The following is a 7,354-nucleotide window of genomic DNA, read 5'->3' as shown; positions in this document are numbered from 1 at the left end:
TTCCTCGCTCCCTTCACCCTTACAGCTAAGCTGCTACTACAGGAGCTCTGCAGCATCCAGTGTGGCTGGGATGAGGAAGTACCTCAAGGGTTCTTGAACCGGTGGATCAAGTGGATTGCAGATCTCCAGCAGATCAAGGATTTCAAAGTCCCACGATGCATCAAACCAAGCAACCTTGGCTCATACAAGCAAGCGCAGCTGCACCACTTCTCAGATGCGAGCGAGCTAGGATATGGTTCAGTGAGCTACTTGAGACTCGTGAACGAGGAGAACACTGTTCATGTTGCCTTCATGACAGGAAAGGCCAGAGTGGCCCTTGAAGAAAATGACGATCCCCAGGATGGAGCTCGCTGCCGCAGTGCTCGCCACTAAAGTGGATAAAATGCTCCGCTCAGAGTTACAGCTACAGCTGCAAAGCTCAATGTTTTGGACTGATAGCCAGTCAGTACTCAAGTACATCGCTAATGAACACACAAGGTTCCACACATTTGTCTCCAACAGGATCTCTGCTATTAGAGAGGCCACAAAGGTGGCACAATGGAGATACGTAAATACAAAGATGAATCCTGCCGATGCTGCCTCTAGGGGGCAGAGAGCTGACGCCTTTTTGAAGAACACAGGCTGGATTCATGGCCCAGAAATTATCTGGAAGTCAGAAGAGGAGTGGCCACAGTTCCCCCTGGTCTCTATCACACTCTCTGTTGATGACTCAGAGGTCAAGAGAAACCCAACCGTTGCAACTATCGGCAAAGGAGGTGACAAGCCCACAGACATGCTGATCACATACTTCTCCAGCTGGAGAAGACTGAAGGTTGCAGTGGCATGGTTTCAGAAGCTAAAGGAAGCTTTGAAGTTGCTGGCTCAGAGAAGGAGAGTGCTTCAGTCCACTATCAACCAAACCACAGTTACTCGAAACGCTCAGAAGGCCATCGACCAGAAGATGGCGGATGTCAAAGCCACACAGGGCAGACAAACGGTCTCTCTGGAAGATCTGGAGAAAGCAGAGAACTCCATTATCTGTTACATCCAACAGCAGAGCTTTCCAGAGGAAATAGCAGCATTGCAAATGGCACCATCTGGTGTCAAGAGGACGAGCGGCCTCTACAGACTTGACCCAGTGTTGAAGGAGGGAATGCTCAGAGTGGGAGGACGTTTGAGCCGGGCAGCAATGCCAGAGGAGATGAAGTTCCCTGTCATTCTCCCTAAAAGCAGTCACACTTCCACACTCATTCTACGTGACAATCATAAAAAAACTGGACATGGAGGGAGAAACCACATTCTCTCAGAGCTGAGGAAAAAATACTGGATAATCAAGGCCAACTCTGCCTCAAGGAAAATAATAGGAGATTGTGTCGTGTGCAGGCAGCACAGAGCCAAAATCGGAGAGCAGAAGATGGCTGACTTGCCACAGGAAAGGCTCCAGCCAAACTTGCCTGCATTCACCAATGTAGGTGTTGATTATTTTGGCCCTATCGACGTCAAAAGAGGACGCACCACATTGAAGAGGTACGGGGTATTATTCACATGCATGACTAGTAGGGCCGTGCATATTGAAGTCGCCAACTCTCTTGATACAGACTCCTGTATCAACGCCTTGAGACGGTTCACCTGCAGGAGGGGACAAGTGAAACATATCCGGTCTGACAACGGCACCAATTTTGTCGGGGCCGAGAGGGAGCTCAGGGAAGCCCTCTCAGCCCTAAACCAGAAGAAAGTAGAAGGAGCTCTTCTTCACAGGGGTGTACAGTGGAGTTTCAATCCCCCTGGAGCATCCCACCATGGAGGAGTGTGGGAGCGGCTCATTAGGTCAGTGAGAAGGGTCCTCCATTCTGTTTTGAGACAACAGACTCTGGACGATGAAGGGCTGCAGACCATCCTGTGTGAAGTGGAAGCCATCTTAAACAGCCGTCCAATCACCACAGTCAGCAGCGACCCACAGGACTTGGAGCCTCTTACCCCAAACCACATCTTGCTCCTAAAAACCAAGCCCATTCTACCACCTGGAATCTTTGAGCAGAATGACCTGTACGTAAGGCGCCGCTGGAGACAGGTGCAATACATGGCCGATTTATTTTGGAAGCGTTGGAGCCAGGAGTACTTGCCTCTCATGCAGGAGAGACAAAAATGGTGCACGAAGAGGAGAAGCTTCACTCCTGGAGACGTGGTGATGGTGGTCGATTCCTCTGCACCACGCGGCTCATGGGTCTTAGGAAGAGTGTTGGAGGTGAAGTCGGACTCCAAAGGCCTGGTGAGAGCTGTCAAAGTCAAGACACAAACCAGCGTTCTGGAGAGACCCATAACAAAACTCTGTCTGCTGCTAGAAGACACAGAATAGTAGCAGCCATCCGGCTTCAGGAACCCATTGAGGTCTACCTTAAAGGTCAAGTAGATCGTCACACCTCACACAATGTTTATTATTATTGAAATCATTGATATTTCTAAGTTTGTTAATGATTGAAGTAACATAGGCTCCTTTAAATTGATAAAAGTAATTGGCTTGTGATACAATTAGGGGCCGGTTATGTAGGAGCCAATTTCTATATTTTTCTTTTGGGACATAAAGTGCTTATTTTCTATGTTGTGATATGTGTGACGGTGATTTCTGTTTAGTGGCTCCCCCTGCAGGTGGAGAGGTCCGTTATTATATAGGAAGTGCCAAGGCTACCAGTAGGGGTTTTTGGCTAAGAAAGCACACAGTCTTCAGACCTTGATCTTGACCTTGACAGCCTGTTTGTTTGTTCGCAAATGGTAGCATATTTTAGCTTACCAGATTGCTTTATAATTTTGATAGCCTGCATTTTGAATATCATTTTTGTGGAAAATGGAACAATAAACCGAAGATCATTTTATTTCAACGTAACTCTCGTCTCCGTTTGTTCAAGCGTCTACTACAGCCTACCTAGCCAGACCCTGAGTGATATACAATAGGAAATGTTTTAGTCACTACACACGATATCAGCCACAATGCAGAACAGGCCTGAAATTTGGCACTTTTTTTTACAGTTTAATGGGAATTTGGCAAATTAAAACTATCATAAACATTAATTCATGATGTAACACAATGGACAATGATCGCCAACACAATTAGGCTACACGTCAACTTTTCAAGATGTAAACTTGACATTAGAGGCACTGACAGATGGAAAAAACACTGTTACACTTGTACAGTGCCCTTGTTCATGAAACAAATAGGTTAAAAGGCTACCAAAAAAGTAAACCAACATCGACATACAAAAACAACACAGTTAAACAAACTATAAAAATTCCAAAGAAGTTCCTCTGAAACATATGTAAATTTTCAAATGAAGGAGAATTGAGAAGAATTGTATTAGGAAATGCTACTAAAAACACTGCTAAAATATTGATAAGGAAGTCGGCCATCTATTCAGTTTGGTATTGGTCAGTAAGCAGTATAGTCAACCAATTCCTCATAACAGACTCAATGTAACCCTAGTGTATTTGCTCATAAAGAGGGCATTGGTACGCTTGTTTTGATTCCTCACTCAGGTCAACTCCAGTGTGAATTCCCAGACAATGTTGGGTGTCTGTTCTGCAGCCAGGTCTGCCCAAAGCCAGACCACCCGTCCACAGGCCTTGCCCTGGCAGCACTCCCGGTCACCATGAGCACTGCACTGGATTAGCCAGGCAAAATCCCCACTTTGTGATGCACTCTGCTGCCCATTATACTGCCCATTATAACTACACAGCCAAACAACTGCCAAATACCATCCCCCCACCTCATCTTGCACTTGCCCATGGACATACAAGCGCAAGGTCCAAAAGGAGCAAGACAAACATGACAACATGAAACTTGAACATGACAATGGGTTCACTGTACTCCAATGGCCTCCACAGTCACCAGATCACCAATCCAATAGAGCACCTTTGGGATGTGGTGGAACGGGAGATTCGCATCATGGATGTGCAGCCGACAAATCTGCAGCAACTGCGTGATGCTATCATGTCAATATGGACCAAAATCTCTGACGAATGTTTCCAGCACCTTGTTGAATCTATGCCACAAAGAATTAAAGCAGTTCTGAAGGCACAAGGGGGTCCAACCCGGTACTAGCAAGGTGTAACTAATAAAGTGGCCGGTGAGTGTATGTGTTGCCCATACTCAAGTGTCAAACATGACTACCACATCATTGAATACAGAGCCATTCTGCTTATATGCTCATTTATAGTCACTGAAGAACAATAATTTCTATGCTCAGACAGAAAAGGACAGTACATTGCTAAATCAATGCATGAATGGTCCTAATAATGTATGAATCATCCAATGACACCTGCATTTGCAAGGGCTCTGACTTGAAGGGCATCTGTGGAGATCATGTGACTGAAGCGGAAAGGGTCCTTCTCTTCAGAGGAAACAGGCATTCGATGGGACCCACCCTAAGAATGGTGCAGAGAGATAGACCTTAAATACACACTCCAACAGACAGGGATGACAAGCTATCATACTTTTCCCATTCCCCTTGAATAAAACAAATAACACAAGCACTTTATGGTAATGGAATATACGACATGAGACCAGACTGGAATATGTCACTATTCACTGAATCCTTTTTCATGTTCAAGGTTGAAAGTGGGTTGTGTAGAAAGAGATGAACTCACCATTTTCTTTTTCAGTTTGGAGCCATCCTTACACACAAAGACCACAGCAGTTTTGAAGACTGAAAGGGAAGGGCAAAAAAAAAGGAGAATATTAGCCAGCCAGCCAGCTAAAAAAACACTCTCTAAAACTATAGCTTGGTAGAAAGTCTACATATACTCAATATCAGTGTCTAGATGACATGCAAACAAAACACATACAGCATGCTGTGGTGTCTTTATCCTGTATGTTCATTTAGTAATCGGTAGTAATCTGAGTTCAGGATAGGTCATCTCCATACCGAATGCAGCTAGCTGGGGGTCTTTCTTCCATTTCCCTAAGGAGGCAGATGGGTCAATCCAAGCCACGCTGGTGTGGAGCAGCAAGTCACCCATGGACAGATCAGCCACCTGTCAAACACACAACACACCCTTGTTACACCAACATCATCGCTCAATACACACTGCCATTGATTGATGGAGAGGAGAGTTCATATATTGTACCTCTTTCTTATCACCGCTCTGCTCGGCAATGAGTTGGTCAAACACTGCGCCAAACTCCTCATGGATCTTCTGCATCTTGTGGCTGGCTACCTTGTTCATGGCTTTCATGGCAACTGGACACCATCAGAAGACAAGATGATTGGAATTAGACTGTATTTGTAAAAATTGGAATGGAGCATAAGGGGCTTTACACACTACGCAGTGTTTCTCAACTGGTGGGTCGCGACCCAAAAGTGGGTCGTTCTGAATGGGTTGTGGAGTGTGTGGTACAAAACAAAACAAAACAAAACAACTTTTATTTTAACACTAGAAAGGCCAAAAATAGTTCTAGTGCTTAGCTATTTGATGTCAAACTTTTATTTTGACAGACGTGCGTGAAAAAGACGGGCTAGCCGTTGCGATGGTCACATTCGCACCATTTGAGCAGTAGCTAACTATGGCGAAGCGCAAGTATGACCCCGACTATGTCAAATATAGATTTACATACATTGAGGACAAAAAGGAACTGAAACCACAGTGTGTGGTATGTATGGAAGTGCTCGCACAAGAGAGCATGAAGCCATCTAAATTAAAACGTCATTTAGAAACAAAACATCCTACATGCAAAGACAAACCAGTCGAGTACTTTGACAACTCCATGAGGGCATCGCAGAAGTGCCTTACAGCATCATGTTCAAAACAAGAACAGGCACTCCGCGCATCATACCACGTAGCTCACCGTATTGCAAAGGCCAAGATACCCCACACAATAGCAGAAGAGCTTCTCTTACCTGCAGCAATGGACATGGTCAGACAGGTGCTAGATCAGCGGCGGATAAGCTGAAGACTGTCGAATGATACCATAGGTAGGCGCACTGAAGAAATGTCTGGTGACAAAACAACAGACCACAGCACGCATCCAGGCAAGCGCTTACTATGCCTTACAGATGGATGAATCCACGGATATTGCTAGCCATGCAATTTTACTTATGTGAGACATGTGTGGGAGGGAGACTTACAGGAGCAATTTCTCTGCAGTAGAGATCTCCCTACCATTACAAAGGCAGAGGACATTTTCAGCACTGTGGATTTGTACTTGGGTTCGGTGGGCCTGAACTGGGAACAGTGCGTGGGAATCACAACTGATGGCGCTGCCTCCATGACCGGGAAACATTCAGGGGTGGTGAAGAGAATTCTTGAGAGGGCACCGAATGCGACCTGGAACCACTGCTTTTTGCATCGAGAGGCATTAGCAGCCAGGGATATGGTGCCAGTGCTTGATGGGATACGTCAGGGATCACAGACGGTGGTCGACTATGCCATTCAGTTCAGGACCCTAGCTGAGGAGACTGGATGGGAAGAAGAGGCCATGATCTCAACCTTTCACCATGGACTGGCAGAAGAGGTCAAGGATGAGCTGTCTACTCGAGACTGGGGCGATGGCCTGGAGGCACTTATCACCCTTGCCATCCGTATTGACAACCGCCGACTGGAGCGCCTAAGAGAACGAGGTGGCAAGAGCCTGGCGTCCAGTGGCCTGTATCCCCCAATCCTGTCACCTGCAGTTCCTCAGACACCTCCGGAAACTCCAATGCCCAGGGCTGCAGGGAAAAGCCAGGCCTCCTCAGGGAGCTGGGAAACCCTGAGGAGCGGGGCCGTACTCCCGTCCAGGTCAGTGTCTGGTCTACATTTACATGTGATACTTAGATGGGGGGATCCTCAGACCAGGCAAGCACAGGTTAATGCCCTTGTTGATTCTGGAGCCGCAGAGAACTTTTTAGACTTGTCGTGGGCCTTGAAATTGCAATTACCCATTGAGTTAAACCCTTCTCCACGAATGGTGCAGGCTATTGATGGGAAACCGATTGGCACTGGCAGACTAACCTACCATACTAAACCTGTTCAGCTATGTATTGAGGACCACTGTGAGACTATCCAATTTCAGTTACTTGACTCACCAATGGATCCTATGATTCTGGGCTATCCCTGGTTGTGTAAGCATGAACCTCAGTTCTCTTGGTCCACGGGCTCTTTAACTCTCTGGGGTCCTAACTGTGTCCTCTCTTGTCTCAGAACTCAGAAGGTGTGTTACGCTCAAATAGAGGAATTCCCTGTGTCCGATCAGCTCCAGAGTAGCGTGGACCCCAGACCCCGTTTAGAGATACCGGGATTACCAGAGCAATACAGAGATCTGTATGGTTTTCAGCAAGGCCAAAGCCTCAGTGCTACCACCACATCGACCCTATGACTGTGCCATCGATCTGCTGCCTGGTACTAT

This window comes from Argentina silus, assembly GCF_951799395.1.
Source record: "Argentina silus genome assembly, chromosome: Y".
Lineage (NCBI taxonomy): Eukaryota > Metazoa > Chordata > Actinopteri > Argentiniformes > Argentinidae > Argentina > Argentina silus.
Note: the sequence above shows the minus strand (reverse complement) of the source record.